Source organism: Gigantopelta aegis, chromosome 3 (assembly GCF_016097555.1).
Source record: "Gigantopelta aegis isolate Gae_Host chromosome 3, Gae_host_genome, whole genome shotgun sequence".
Classification (NCBI taxonomy): Eukaryota; Metazoa; Mollusca; class Gastropoda; order Neomphalida; family Peltospiridae; genus Gigantopelta; species Gigantopelta aegis.
The window spans coordinates 88,715,943-88,733,367 of NC_054701.1; the positions used below are offsets into that span (position 1 = coordinate 88,715,943).

Below are 17,425 nucleotides of genomic sequence, written 5' to 3' on the forward strand. Positions count from 1 at the left end.
CCACCACCACCACCACCACCATCATCACCACCACCACCACCACCACCACCACCATCACCATCATCATCATCACCACTACCACCATCACCATCATCACCACCACCACCACCACCATCACCACCACCATCATCATCATCACCACCACCACCATCACCACCATCACAACCACCACCACCATCATCATCATAATCACCACCATCACCACCACCATCATCACCACCACCACCACCACCGCCATCATCATCACCACCACCATCACCACCACCACCACCATCATCATCACCACCACCATCACCACCACCACCACCACCACCACCACCACCATCATCATCATCATCATCATCACCACCACCATCATCACCACCATCACACCCACCACCACCACCATCATCATCACCACCACCATCATATCATCATCATCATCATCACCACCACCACCACCATCATATCATTAACATTTTCGTCGTCGTCGTCACCACCGCCACCAACACCATTACCATCGTCATCACCACTACTATTATCATCATCGGGGGGGGGGGGGGGGGGTTCCAGATCATACTAAGTAATTGCACTTAGGTTGATCCCTATTGCATATTAGTAACACAATGGTTTGAATTTAGCTGCTATTTTTATTACTAAATTAGAACGGTGTCAGTGAAATGTAGCCACTTAAAATCAATAACATGAGACTGTGTTCTCGCTTAGGGTGGATAGCTATACAATTTTGTGGTATTAAAGCTATATTATTATTTTTTGCATGTCAGTTATCAAGTGATTTCCTAACAGTAACAGTTAACTTCTGAAATAACCCGTTGCCAGAGGACAAATACCTGAAAATCAGTGTCAAATTGAACAAGCTTTCAGACCTACGCAGTGGCAAATCCCCCGGATGGGGGGAGGGGGCGGGGATCTATTGGCAGGTGACGGTCTATTATGTTGCTTCGTCGACATTATAATATTTTTCACAGAATTTATTATGACTTAAGAATTGTACTGAATCTAACCGAAAAACCGTGTAATACGTGACCAGAGCCGTATCTCTGCACAGCGCAGAGTCGAATGGGTTTGGAAAAATAGTGATTGATTCCATAAATGTCTATCTAGTGCCTCGTCTAGTGGCGGACAACCACTCTCGAAGAGTTCCTTTACTGGAGATTTCATCCTTCTTGAACCGCCACAAAGAGGACTACCACTCCCGGGCTAGTTTAATAAATCAAAGCTAGCACCGGAAATGAATATATGAATGAATGAATGAACTGATGAATGAATGAATGAATGAATGAATAAATGAATGAATAATGTTTAACGACACCCCAGCACGAAAAACACATCGGCTATTGGGTGTCAAACTATGGTAAAGGCAACATCGGAAATGTAGGCAAAGATTAATGGTGCTGCGAAACCTTACTAAAACTAAAGGGATCCTCTTAGACGTCCATGCGCCGGTACTCATCACTGTCTGGCGGCAGACCGCACGACACTCCAATGATCTGACTTCTATTATACCCGGGTCATATATTACCTGTTACTCAATACGAAACAGAACTAGAATTCAGGTAATGAGTTCACTCAAGCGAAGTACTGGTACTAGCCCAGGTAATGGATAGAGGAACTGTGTATTAATAGAAGGGCAGGTAACTCAATTACAGTCCGGGCAGCGTTTTTCTAAAGCAACCGGCCTCGGTGGCGTCGTGGTTAAAGGGACATTCCTGAGTTTGCTGCATTGTAAGATGTTTCCGACTAATAAAATATTTCTACGATTAAACTTACATATTAAATATATTTTCTTGTTTAGAATATCAGTGTCTGTATATTCAATATGTTTCTGATCGTCTTAATACTTGTAAGAAGCTCAAACTGGACTTTGTGTTCAAATAATTTCGTACGTACGAAAAAACAATATTTTAAGAAATAAGATGAAATTTAACTTAGTACAAATATTAGAACGATCAGAAACACATTTAATATACAGCCACTGATGTAATTACAATCGTTAGTCGATAACATCTTAAAAAGTGCAGCAAACTCAGGAATGTCCCTTTAAGCCATCGGACATAATTCATAAGACTGGTAGGTACAGAGTTCGCATCCCGGTAAAGGCTCCCACCCAGAGCGAGTTTTAACGACTCAGTGGGTAGGTGTAAGACCACAACACCCTCTTCTCTCTTACTAACCACTAACAAATAACAAGTAACCCATTGTCCTGGACAAACAGTCCAGATAGCCGAGGTGTGTGCCCAGGACAGCTTGCTTGAAACTAAATTGGATATAAGCACGAAAATAAAGTTGAAATGAAAATGAAATTCTATAGCAAAATGTACTGGCTTGATCAGATAGAATATATATGCATTATCAGATGACATGAGTGCAGCGTTTTTCTATAGCAATATGTACTGACATTGTTAGATAGAACGTGTGTGTATTATCAGAAGACATGTGCAAAGTGTTTCTAAAGAAAAATGTACTAACTTGATCAGATAGACTGTATATACATTATCGGAAGATATCGGTGCCTAATCTAAACGACTATAAAACAGTAATGTATTCAACATCCAATTTAAAAGTTTTACAAGATGCGACAGTATGCTCTTTGTTATATGTTAAACCACTAAGCGTTATTTCTCTGTGATTTTGACAGTTTTGCATTTCTTCACAACTATATTTTTATTCCAATGAGCTCTGTCCTGTGTTAGTTCTAATTTAGTAAACTAGTATGTGAGTGGCAGTCTTCATTGCGGCGGTGCAGGAAGGATGCATTGTCCAGTAAAGGATCTCCTCGGGAGTGGCTGTCCTACAGACGAGGCACTAGATAAGAGATTCATGGAGTCGACCATTATTTTGCCAAACGGCCATTCGACTCTGCCTTGTACAGAGATACGCTCTTGATCGCGATTAACGGCTTTGTCGTTCAGATTCAATGACTTACATATTGAAGAAAAAGCGCAGACGATGCCAAAATGGTATTTTATTATGTTGTTCATACATTTTAACTAGGGTTTTCCACATACACGTATATCCCAACAATTTCGAATACGCTGTTCTGGGACCACATCTCAGCTATCTGGGATGTCTGTACAGGACGTGTGTGTTTGTGGTTAGTGAGACAGAAGTCGATGCCGTGGCCATCAAGGCGATAACATTCACTGGGTGAGAGCTGGTACCGGTATGGTTCCGACGGTACAGCCACCACGCTACATAGGACGGCTATTACCTAAAGTTATAGCTGATATTTATAAACCAGACAATGCCAGCTTAATTCCTTCCACACCAACCCATTAACTTCTGTCATGGGCAAATAGCCAACGCCGGATCTGTTTCTAGTACAGGGCAGCATACTTGAACCTTAAGTCGACACTAGCACAAAAATAGGTACCTCACCACAGACTGGCGAATCGTCAGACAAGGTCAACGTGGCTGTCATCAAATATCGGCCAGGATGGCGTGCTTGGACACCTTTGTGGGATGAAACAGAAAACTAACTAATAGTAGATCATCATCTTAGCCACCGCTTTCTAAATAGATATCTGTAGTACTCAGTACAATCAGTCTATCATCACCTGCATGCCAGAACATCGTGCTTGAGCGTTACTTGACAGTGATTGATAGGAACATGTGGTCACGATCTTGTCAGAAAGTCCTAAGGACTTATTCCCGTACAAAGGTGCGAGCTTGAATACATCAACAATGTGGTTCAGATTGGAAACAAATACAGAACTAGATATATCAACATCATCGTCATCATCATCGTCATCATCATCATCATCATCGTCATCATATCACCTTCACCACCACCTTCATAATCATCACCATCATAATTGCCACCACCACCACCACCATCATCACTGTCGTCTTCGTCGTCATCATCATCGTCGTCGTCGTCATCATCATCGTCATCATAATCATCAATATCACCATTATTATCATCATCATCATCATCAACAACATCAACATATATACAATCATCACCACTACCACCATCATCATCATCATCATCATCATCTTCTTCTTCTTCATCATTTTAAAAGACCATCTTATAAATGGTCCACTGGATTACTTGGACCACCTGGCAGTCATCAGCTGCCAGCCCGGGCATCTTTCAGCAGAGTTCTGGATCCGGCCTTGGATTGTCTACAGCACATCTGTGCGTACATACACACACGTGTTTTCCTACACTCATAATGGTTTGCAATCACTGGAGAGCAAACAAACAACACTAGTGACTATGTGTGCATCACTTGTTGGGATCTGGATGGCTTCCCCTTGCTCGCCACGTCTTACCTGAGTTGAACTCTTTCGCCCCAGTCCTAGACAATTACTTCAAAATGTCCAACACGAAGAAATCATATCTTCTCGATAACCGGTAATTTCTTTCATCTTTGTTTAGGTAGAGGCGCTCTTCGCGACTTTTTATCTTGTTCGCTTCACACTGGTTTATTTGTTAAATGCAGCTCGCAAAACCAATTAAGACCTTTCATGTTTTTGGCTTGTTAACGGCTGTCTATAGGGTCAAAGAGGACCATGTTTTTACAGCCTTGTGTTTGTAATTTACGTAATACAGATGCTGCTGTTAGCTGTTAGTGTTTCCATGGAACTACAATAATTGTTTAACGACATATCATTATGTCATTTGGGATTCATCAGTTTCACATTATCGTCTAGCCTTTCACCAAATAAACAAACAGTGTACCAGTTACTGTTGACGAACAATAAAAGGGAAGAAGTAGAAAACATTGGTGAGAATAGGTTGAAACAGAATGAATGATTTTTAGTCAGTCCATCGATAGAGAAGACACCTGTAGTTGTTAGGGGACTGATTTGTTTGTTAATTTACAATTAATTATTACCATCTTTGGTGGAGGTATTAAAGATATCATAACTCTTTAACCAGAAAGTATTTCATTGGTCATGTTACTATGCATGTGGAAAGGTACATTAACTGAACCTTTGCTAAGTTTGTTTTGTTTAACAACACCACTGAAGCACTTCGATTAATTAATTGTCGACTATTGGATGTCACCCATTTGGTAATTCTGACACATAGTCATCAGAAAAAACCCGCAACATTTGTTCTAATGCAGCAAGGCAAGCACATACCACGGCTTTGACCAGTTGTGGTGCAGTGGTTGGGACGAGAAAAAACAACCAATTCAATGGATCCGCCGAGGTGGTTCGATCCTTCGACGTAAGTACCTCAAGCGAGCACTCAACCGGCTGAGCTAAATCCCGCCCCCCATGCCCCTCTCCCTTGCTAAGAGTAGCATAAACAGTAGCAATATATTTCCTTCATTAAATTCACAAACTCGTCACAAACATGATAATCACAGTCATTTTTCTAGGGATGACGCACACAAATCTCTTGTTCATTTTGAAAAAAAAACCCCAATATTGCGCACGGGCTTAATTTGTAACGTAATAACGTACTGTTGAGAAGTACATTGTTATATTCTGAATGGTAATAAGCTAGAACAAAAAAAAAAAAAAAAAAAAAAAAAAAAAAAAAAACCCACAAGAAGCTGAGAGAATGAGGAAAAGCAAAAACACAACATAGACTACAATAATTGTACACGTTATGCCAGTGTTGGTTTTATGGGTCGTGACTATAGCTGTTGCGTTTCTGTAAGTGGTAATGAAAAAACGAAAATAGACTGGTGTAAGAGCGTGATTTTTATCTTACAGCGATGATGTATTTACACTTACATATCTCAGGAGAACAGCAGCACACAAAGACCTTTAGTCGGCATTTTCACTGACAAACAAGCTCGCTTTATAAACTGACCATATATCTTAGGAGAACAGCAGCACACGAAGACCTTTAGTCGGCATTTTGATTGACAAACAAGCTCGCTGTATAAACTGACAATATATCTCAGGAGAACAGCAGCACACGAAGACCTTTGTTGGCATTTTCATTGACAAACAAGCTCGCTGTATAAACTGACCATATATCTATCAGTGGTAGCGCTGCCCTCCTGTCCAGGTCCTAGGGCCTGTCGCTGGAAGACTTCTGGGCTAGAAGAGGCATGCCCGAACCTTGATTGGATAAGTGTACCCCGAGACCCTCTTATTAGTCCCCTATCTGTCCAACCGGAGTGGACTATATGTTTCGTCTCCGTCCGTCCGTCTGTCCGTCCGTCTGTCACTATAGTTTTCCGGGTTTTTTTCCATAATTCCTCAAGATACTGGGGTGAAATTTTGTGTACAGCTTTATCATATAGAATTCCAGGTCTAGTTTGACTTTCATGGCAATTGACCCACATTTAATAGTGTTATGACCTTTGATCTTAGGAGATACAAAAAGTTGTTTGGCCAGGTAGGGGACATGTCTTGCTTTAGCAGTACTCTCGGAATGCTTGTCTGCGTTCAGTAGACACGTTTTACGTGAGCACACACTAACTAATTTTCACCTTAAAAGAGGCAACGCGGTTCTATGATTTTTCAGTAATGGAAGGGCGCGTTGGTTCGGATCCCACTCGTGATGATTTGATCACGTGTGAGGTGAGGGGCAGCAGAAATCAGTTTGTTTTCCAAAACAGTATCATCAGGGGCTTTGCTTACATTTAAAGCAAATGAAGCAGATGTACTGAGCAAACATATTCAGATGCCTCATCGGTCACAAATCCACTCTCGTTTTGGTCATTTCGAGAAAACCTATTGCTGTCCTGGGAAAAGATATCACCGGCGACCATCGCTAACGTTTACGGATTACTAGTATTTGACTGGTTCTCGGTGCGGTTATTTTGTTTAACGTGAAGTACATAAACAAGTCTAGCGTACGTTTTTCTGATCTGTCTGGCTGAACTCAGCCCAGATATCATCATCGTTTGGATGGGAGAGTGATTAAAAAACGGAAGTGAAATATATTATAACTTAAGGATGTGAAACCGAGACCCCAGCCTGTGGCAGCCGACCAACAAGTATATATAATCAGTGACATTACAGTAGCATCTAAACAACAGGCACGCATGTCTGTGTTGCGTGTTACATGACAGAGAGGCATCTTATCTCCAGTGCCCGACTCTACCGCGGTGCTAGTGATAATGAATTGCTTCGTTAACGACATTGTTTGCTACGAGTACAAACACTAATTGCATTCACGTAATATCATCGTAACGGTTATTCCAGGAATAAGGTGGAAGGAAAGGTAAAGGAGGACCGAGGTTGGTGTGTGTGGGGGGGGGGGGGGGGGGGGGGGGGGTGTATGTGGGGACAATATATCTTTAGTACTTGCCACCACAGAATAAATTAAAGTAATTTACAACAATATACAAATAATATATTTATAATATATTTGAATGTAACAGCCACCATGCATAGAAATACCCCCACCCCGTCCCCACCCATAACCACCTAAAATATTCTAGGCAAAACAGGTATGTATCAACTGACGTAGTTAGAGGGGGAGGTATGGAGCCCCACCCAATCACAACTCTTTTTCCCATCACCATTTATATTTTCCTATCGCCCCATAACACAACTCGTTGACAGTGTAGATGCCTCCCACCCAATGTGGTTGCTACCCCCATTGAAATCCTGGAACACCTACATCATATACTAATCGGGCATAACAATCACTGTGTAGTTCCCACCTCCAACTTCCACAACTAACATTCGAAGCCTGTTTCATAAAAGGTAGAATAATTTAAGAGCACACCCAGGACCACTGACTGCTGCACATGTTGTATGTAAACTTTGTTTTCACAATGCACATGAATCAATAACACAAACGATTTCGGTTCTCATTGAAAACATTTTTCTCATAGTTCCACTTTTTAAAATTATAAGTAATTAATGAAATAGGCTAAACAATAACACTCTAGCACTCGCCAAATTCGCCACTTGCATGTTGCAGTTGACGAAATTTATTTTAAATTGGCGAAATAATTTCATATAATAATTGAAATTTTTTTAGAAAAAAAACTGTCGATTTCTGGAATTTTAAAAGTTTAATAGACAATTTGGCGAAGTGTTTAGCTCACCCAGAGCTAGCCCTGTTTAAACGGTGAGAGTGATTTGTTTATGTTGACATTAACTACGACATATATATGTAGCTACATAGAGTGTAAGAAAGAACCAGTTATGTTCGGTGGCGCCATCGGCAATTGAAGAGCTAATTTTTTATTGGTTATTTTGTACCCAAAATATCCTAGCTGAGAACGGTTTACACACTCAATCTATTCACGTCAGCATTGAAAGAACATCGGAGTCAAACTCAGAATCAGTTTATTCGATAAAGCCAGCATGAATATATAGGTACTAAACCGACAAGAATACAAACAGAAACCGAGCAGTGTATACAAATACAAGTATACAAATACCGACAAGTACGTACAAATTACGATGATAGACATTTGTGCAATAAACACAAAACATAAATTCAAAATATACATATAAATTCAAATATATCCACACATAGTTTAAAAGTTAGATTTTTGTATAGGTCTTGGATGATAACACTATTACTAAGAAAAAGTTCCATTCTCAAGAATGTTTTATATAAATTTTTGCCAAAATATCTTAAAGTCGATGCATGGTCATGATGGTGGATTAGTTTGAAATTATGTTAATTTGCAGTTCATGCGTAAAAGATAAAAACAAAACAACATTGTAAACTGACTGGAGTGTGTTCTGTATTGTGATTGTTAATTACATTCTTCCATAAAACGTTTTGTTTAAAAGCCTTAAGGAAATACTGGTGTTTACTTAATGGACTATTAGTATTAGTACTAAAGTACTAATCAAAATTATACCCAGGTAATTTTCCAGTCTTACATATTAGTTATAAAACTACCTGGAATAAAAAAACATAAAAATGTTTCAGTATTATCATGACCTGTTATTGTATTCCAACAACCGGTACCAAAAATGACAATAAATGACCTATTATAGATAGAAATATGAGATGTATTTATAATTTTACTGTAAAACATATGTAATTTGAAACAGACTATAACACCGTTTGATATTGAACACACCTGAGACCAACCCTCTGCTTAGCTTAGTACTTGTGATTTCACCTGTCGGCTTTAATCAATATCAATCTGGGTGTTATAGTCTGTTCCAAATTACATATGTTTTGCAGTAAAATTGTAAATACATCTCATATTTCTATCTATAACAGGCCATTTATTGTCATTTTTTCTACCGGTTGTCTGAATACCATAACAGGTCATGATAATACTGAAACATTTTTTTTTTTTTTTTTTTTGGGGGGGGGGGGGGGGTTACTGTTTACATGAATATTCAAACCAATGGGGTTTGGAAGTTAACAGATAATCAAACGTAATACCTTGTAGAAAAGCTGAGAAAATTAAAATTAAAAATGTGGTAAATGTGTTTACAATGATACCACTTTACAAATAGTGGATACATTTCCTTATTTAGGGTTAATTTTATGATAATAAATGTACAGTAGTTGAAAAGCATTCAGCAGATCAAGGCAAAAAGCGACTTTTGCATTATGTTACAATAGAAAATCTTTATGTATTTAAATATGGAAACATTAATATCATTGTTTGAATGCTATCTTACTATTATATATTTTGTCTGAAATTTTGGGATTTCATAAAGGGAAGGCAATATGAACAGTCCACCTCGATATTTGTAAACGATTAAAAGGTGTAATGAGATCTACTATGACTCGCTGATATATATATATATATATGCTGAATTTTGTCAAGTTCCATAGAATACCGAGTATGTTTACTGATACAAAGTTTCCAATACCGATGATAATGAACAACTGGTACTTACATCTGTATGATTGTGTTGAATCCCATAATGAAAATAACTCGGCATATCATGCTAAATATGAACTGACCAGGTTAGGTTTTGGAGAATTATTGATCAACCAACATATTGAAGAAAACACTTAAGACTGTTAGACCAAACACGACAGGTTATTAGAGGTCAGATCTATGATTTTCCAAAGTCTTTCTATTACAAATATTTTATTGATGGTAGTATGGTTTGCAATATTACTTAACTAATTATTTCCCTGTACATTTTAGAAAACAAAATCTTTAAATACCGACTGTCAGCCCGCAGTCTGAAGCAATCGAAACTGGCAGATATCAAAATGTTGATATGTGTTAATGATATTGACGATGAATTTCATTTTATATTGATCTGTCCATTATATAATAATTTAAGAAGTTCATTTATTAACTTAAGTCATATATTACTGAAAAAATCCTTCTGTTTTTTAAATGTATTTAATTGTTTACCACACATAACATTAAAAAGTTGCGTAATTTGGGTAAATTTCTATATCTTGTTACAAAACTTCAGAAATAGTTATATTTAATATTTACATTGCATGCATTCTCCACATCTTCTACAATATTATAATTATATCCTATTATGTCACATCACCATTGTTTACCTGTATGTATACATATATCTGTACTGATGAGCCCTGTAGCTCATAGTCAATGGAGAACGAAATTGAACTGAACTGAAAGTACCCACATTCATAATCATCATATATTAATCATAACAGTCACCGTGTAACAGTGGTCATATTGAGACGTTACTGTACTTTATGACAGCCTGCTTTGAAGTGACAACTATTACACTGAAGTTGACAGAGCATGCAGTTTGTAAACATGTGTGACCTGTTAACATTGAAGATTTGTTTATATGATAATATATCGTAAATAATTGTGACTCTACCATTCCCAACGTAGACAGCACAGTCCCTTTAACAGTATAGAAACCAGATATACTCAACGCCTCGGTAACGCAGTAGGTAGCGCGTCAGTCTCATAATCACACAGTAACAACAGAGCAATCTGAAGGTCGTGAGTTCGATCCTCACCCGGAGCACTGTTTTTTTTTAAATGTTTATTTTGTAATGTTCTTGTTATATACTTTAAAAACAAATGCTAAACACGTTGACAACATTTAGTCGCCTTCTCTTTTAATATGTAATAGCAAAACCTTGTGCTGTTTGTCCTTGAAATGCAATATACAAGTCAGTTTGTTAGTGTCAAACATGTCTGCAGATTCAAGATCGGATACATTTCTTAATAAACACAAACGACAGCCCCCTTCACATACTAGACCTCTACTCACACTTGATTCACCACTGTTTTCAACAGTACGGGAAAATATTAAATGGAAATATAAATTCTGCTTTTTTTCGGCTTCTTTACAATGGTTCTGAATGTTATTATGTACCACTGGGTATCTTGTTGATCTTACTGTCAATAGGAGATCTTTGTTGCATAGTCATGTCAATTTGATAATGTCGTTTAGTGTCAAAGACCTAGCTAAAAAAAAGCAATACTTGTATAACTCACTACATATTTACCAGTCACACTATAGCTTTTATTTAAGTTAATTAACCCGAGGTTTGTATCTACAGACCAATGCTAAAAGTTAGTCATTGATTATATTTATTAGCATGTCGTTACTGAATTTTCTTTGTTAGCATCGCTTACACACACACACACACACACACACACACACGCGCGCGTACGCATATGTGTGTACATAAATATATCTCATACGTACACACACACGCGCACGCACATGGAAACTGGAGAGAGAGAGAGAGAGAGAGAGAGAGAGAGAGAGAGAGAGAGAGATGCACAACCACATACATACACACAAACACAGACTCGTGTTACATATACAAATAAACACACAAACACAAACACAGAGACAAACACAACCCCGCGTTCCTACCTGTATGTTCTCCCGCGGCGCGGCGCGGCGGAGCGAGGGACAGGAAAGATCCTTGACTGTATCAGCCGATTACTTTGTGTGGCTCCTATCAACACAGTGCATAGTTTACACAGCCCCTGGTAACCTTCTAGACATACCACAGTAAACAGTCCGCGGTTAGACAAGATTCTGTTTGCTAAACAAACCTTCGAATGTCTTGTCTGTTTGGAGGTCGGTGGCGATCTTTACTCGCGCGTTTATCTTGTCTCTTGATAAATCTGTCTCTGTCCCTTTGTCCTTCGAGCCAGCCATCCTTCCAATACATACTCACCCATCCATCCATCCATCCTCCAGTAAATCCACTTCATCTATCTGTCAACATATCCATCCGTCCGTCCGTCCGTCCGTCCATACATACATCCATCTAGCCTATAATAAATCCACTTCATCTCTCCGTCAGTTCATCCATCCATCTAACCTCCAACAAATCCACTTCATATCTCCGTCAGTCCATCCATCCATCTAGCCTATAATAAATCCACTTCATATCCCCGTCAGTCCATCCATGCATCTAGCCTATAATAAATCCACTTCATCTCTCTGTCAGTCCATCCATCAATCTAGCCTCCAACAAATCCACTTCATATCTCCGTCAGTCCATCCATTCATCTAGCCTCCAACAAACCCACTTCATCTCTCCGTCAGTCCATCCATCCACCTAGCCTCCAACAAATCCACTTCATCTCTCCGTCAGTCCATCCATCCATCTAGCCTCCAACAAACCCACTTCATATCTCCGTCAGTCCATCCATCCATCTAGCCTATAATAAATCCACTTCATCTCTCCGTCAGTTCATCCATCCATCTAACCTCCAACAAATCCACTTCATATCTCCGTCAGTCCATCCATCCATCTAGCCTATAATAAATCCACTTCATATCCCCGTCAGTCCATCCATGCATCTAGCCTATAATAAATCCACTTCATCTCTCTGTCAGTCCATCCATCAATCTAGCCTCCAACAAATCCACTTCATATCTCCGTCAGTCCATCCATTCATCTAGCCTCCAACAAACCCACTTCATCTCTCCGTCAGTCCATCCATCCACCTAGCCTCCAACAAATCCACTTCATCTCTCTGTCAGTCCATCCATCCATCTAGCCTCCAACAAATCCACTTCATATCTCCGTCAGTCCATCCATCCACCTAGCCTCCAACAAATCCACTTCATCTCTCTGTCAGTCCATCCATCCATCTAGCCTCCAACAAATCCACTTCATCTCTCCGTCAGTCCATCCATCCATCTAGCCTCCCAACAAATCCACTTCATATCTCCGTCAGTCCATCCATCCATCTAGCCTCCAACAAATCTACTTCATCTCTCCGTCAGTCCATCCATCTAGCCTATAATAAATCCACTTCATCTCTCTGTCGGTCCATCCATCTATTCCTCCAACCTTAAATATATCCAGTCTATGTCTTACTGACTATCCACTCATAATAAGAAAGTATTACCTGTGATTTTAGTTATGTTTGACAACCGGCGTAAGTCATGTGATCAGGCGCGACTGCAGACGGGGGTTTCGTGGGTGGAACCTTGCTGTTCCAAACGAATTTTCTTTTTAAAATTATTTTTTCCGGCGGAATATGACCAGACCACCACCGGAAACTTCGTTCGCCATAGCCGTAGTCTAGACACACCCTGCACAATTTCCTCCACATGCGCCTGAGGATGTCGTTCGTTCGTTCGTTCATTTATTCATTCCACCATGGATTATAAATACCATAACTTTCAAAATTTTAATTTCTCTACATCTAATCACATTATGGTCATAAATACAAGCAATAAATTAAAATAAATTAGAAAAAAGAAAGAAAAATAGCAAGAAAAAACCATCAATGTATACAATATTTAAAAAAAAGGATAAAAAAGCGAAATATATTTTAAATATGTATATGTATAGTAAACAATGACGCTCCACCATCATGTAACAGAACATCACAGCTGATTTAAACCCTATACGCAAATCCCGCCTTTTTATTGCTAACATGACATGACCCCGTGACGACGTTTGGTGTGATATATTTTCTACAAAACGGTCTTTTGATAGCTTTTTAAGTGATTTATCGTCCGAAATGGCTGCGAGACAATGTGTTTTTTCACGTGTTAGCACATTTACTTTTTTTTCGCGCCAATAAATCGCAGCGCAGACGATTGCAGGCTGTATTTCTGTTGGAGCATTATGGGGATGTGACTGCTTTACGTGACGTGATGTGTTCCCAATTCTTATAGCAGGGCTTAAAATTTGGCACGAAAGATTTTATCGTTCGTCTGTCGGTTATGCAAAACCAATATCAACATAAACGATCGATTGTTCGTGCAAAAGCTGTAATCGTTCGTTAGAAAATTTTAAAAGACGTGTTGGCTATTTTTTTTCACTGTTTTTGGAAGAAAATAATAAAATAACGGGCCTACATTGCCGATTGCTGGTTATTTTGGCCGATATAAGATTCGCATAATTTCGGTACTTTCCGTTCAGACTCGGAAGCATTAAGCTCATGCTTCCGGGAAATCCCTGTCTATTATCATTTCATTCAGATTATTGTTTGGCACCAATAAGTACTCCCCTGTTAAAAAAAACCCCAAAAACCGATGGGGCTGTGTGTTTTGTAATGCAAACGGCAGCTTTCAAGTTGTTGTGGGGGTTTTGTGTATTTATGATAGGACATTTGATAGAGAAAAGTTTCGAAATTCGTTCATATTGCATTCTCGTTTAATTGCCGTGACCCATTAAAATTTGCATTTGTATCTGAACTACTGAAGAAAATCGTTCGTGTAAAACTGAAACCACACGAACGACATGTCGGTTGTCTCAAAAATTCAAATTGTATGCCCTGTTTTTAGTGTTCATCATCATAATCAGCTTATCGTTACATAGGTTACTGACGTCATAGGTGAAGAACAAAACAACTACGTTTCAGTAATAAGTAAAACCACAAACAACTGCTGTGAGTTTGTCTTTCTTCTTCTCGTTCAAAAACTACACCAGTAGTCCAGTCTGTAGATTGAAATGAGATCTCTTTTCCAGTTCTTCTCAATCAGTCAATCAACAAATCAACCAACCAACCAATCAATCAATCAATCAATCAATCAATCAATCAATCAGTTGACTCGAGGTTACATCCGCTGAAGGTTCAAACACGTCTGTCTTAGTCACATTCTCCGAATTTCCCGGCAGATGTCCAAGGTATCGGGCGGATAGGGGGTGGGGGAGTCTCGATGGCCTATTCATATTGTCTAAGTCATTGGCAATTTGGTAAACTCTAGGATACGCTCCATTGTCTTCCAGACCACAGCTACATGTTGGTGGAGGTGCCAGATTTAACGTTTTGAACATGTGCACGTTTGAAGTCTGTTGAGCGCCATTTGGATTTAATGATGAGCACTTTAATAATTATCTTTGCTGGATTCACGATCGTCTCGAAGGGTATGGTATTCGGTGGAGAGTTTGACCCAAAATAGGATCCATAGGTTATTTGAGAGATATTTGCATTCAATGATAATTATGTTAGTTGTATGAATCATGGAACAGTTTATAAGGCAAGATTAATGAAAGAAAAAAGCCTCCGGCTCCTCCCAAAATATGTTTCTAGCAATGATGAGCTTTACAAAAGGTTTTAATGACCATTAGGTGATTTTTTTTCTTGCAGTTTTATCAGTTTTTTTATTTACATTCTTATATACTATTACATAAAATGAATTTCACCTGTAAAATGTAGCGAATGCAGATCCATAAGCTCGTTACGTTTTCACCCACTGAAACAGGGGATCACGGCTCTACTGAAGATCTAGGCTGTTTGAAACAGGGGATCACGGCTCTACTGAAGATCTAGGCTGTTTGAAACAGGGGATCACGGCTCTACTGAAGATCTAGGCTGTTTGAAAGAGGGGATCACGGCTCTACTGAAGATCTAGGCTGTTTGTAACAGAGGATCACGGCTCTACTGAAGATCTAGGCTGTTTGAAACAGGAGATCACGGCTCTACTGAAGATCTAGGCTGTTTGAAACAGGGGATCACGGCTCTACTGAAGATCTGGGCTGTTTGTTGTGCTTTAGTCTTATTAGATCTATATTTAAAAACTGTCTACAGTTTATAATCGAAATATACAATGCCCCACGAACAAACTGTTTTATACAAAACATTTACACATTTCCAAATACAATTAACTTCCGGTATTGTCTGGTGTCGGACTTAAAATAGCTAAAATATTGTTCTCAAAATTGAAAATGGATTTTCTTGAAAGAAAGAATAGACTCAGCTTTTCTAGAACACTATGTGTGATGACTATTACATAGTTATATCAAATATGCATAAACATACAGAAATGCATGTATACTGATCTTTATGTCATTTTCATTTCATTTATTTTTACCAAAGAAAGTTGCTTATAAGCATATATAGTTCAGTTTACAATATTTTAGTATTACAATATGAGTTTGTCTTCATCTTAGATGAACATACTTAGGATGACAGAAATTAAAGATGGAAAAGAATAGCATAGATGTTTAACGACAAACCAGCACGAAAAATACATCGACTATTGGGTGTCAAACTATGGTAAATGCAAAACTTAAGTGAATAAATCAGGATGGAGACGATTTAGAAAATATGTTATTACGTTAAGGGTGGAGACAGATTGTAAAATCACCAGTTATTTACGATTAGTTCGCTTCATCGAGGTATTTTCCTAAATTGTTGTAGCTGCTTAACATTTTATATACTAAATATCTGAATGTCAAACGTCTTATGAAACCAACCAAACACTTTATCGTACCCATGCATATCCACGATTCAAGCACATGTGTCATGGTTCCTCATTTCCATGAGAGCCTGTCGAAAACAGACACTAGTAAAACAACAGATATCTGAATTCTAGTAAGCGATGTGGGAACGGTGCTCTCGGAGCGGATCATAACACAAGGGCGGCAACCCGGATCGCTTTCATCTTGCCGCATCGTTCTGGCAAACCGAAAACTTGTTGCGCGTGATGGATGGGCTATACCATTACCCAAGATGCATCCGTTTGGACACGGGGTCAGTGGCAGTTCAACCTCTGTGGGGAGATCGACTGTTCGCTGATCTGTTAAAGTGATTCTGCACATGCACATACGTCACAGGATTGTCGGGAATCTAACGTCTGCTTGACAGAGGAGATAACTGTGTTCTACTCGCTTCACCGTTTCCGGTTCTCCGTATTTTAGGTTGCATTGAACTAAAAAAAAAAAATCCCGTGTCAAAGTTTGAGGTGCACCTTTTCAAATATTTACGAAGTAAAAACTGCTGTGGTCTTTGTTTGGTAGTAATATTTGTAGTAATAACTGATTATTTGTGCAAAACTGATTGCGAAAAAATAAATACAATTTTATTTGTTATACAGTTGTTTTTGTTCAACGACACCACTGGAGCACATTGATTAATTATTCATCGGTTATTGGATGCCAACGTTATACAGTTGTTATGCAGTATAGACAAGAGGATAAAACCAATGTTCCTCAAAAATAGAACTTCGATTTTCATCAAAAATGAGAGTTTCTAATAATAAAAAACCCATGAATTTTTTTTTTTAATTGGTATTTTCTTGCAGGTAGATTACACGTGAGGTGCGCCACTTTTTGGTGTACTGGCAGGGTGTGTTGATACGCTGCTTATGGGTTATATCGATAAACGTTAATATTATCGGCAATAGGAACTGA

General features: G+C 38.8%; 1 protein-coding gene and 1 non-coding gene across 2 annotated transcripts in view; both read left to right on the forward strand.

Moving 5' to 3' along the window:
- The window catches only part of LOC121369277 (zinc finger CCCH domain-containing protein 13-like), a 92,087-nt gene that overhangs the window by 57,505 nt on the left and 17,157 nt on the right, over positions 1–17,425 (forward strand). The window lies entirely within an intron of this gene.
- Positions 10,730–10,824, forward strand: Trnam-cau. Its single transcript has 2 exons — positions 10,730–10,766; positions 10,789–10,824. It is a non-coding gene; the product is annotated as a tRNA-Met (tRNA).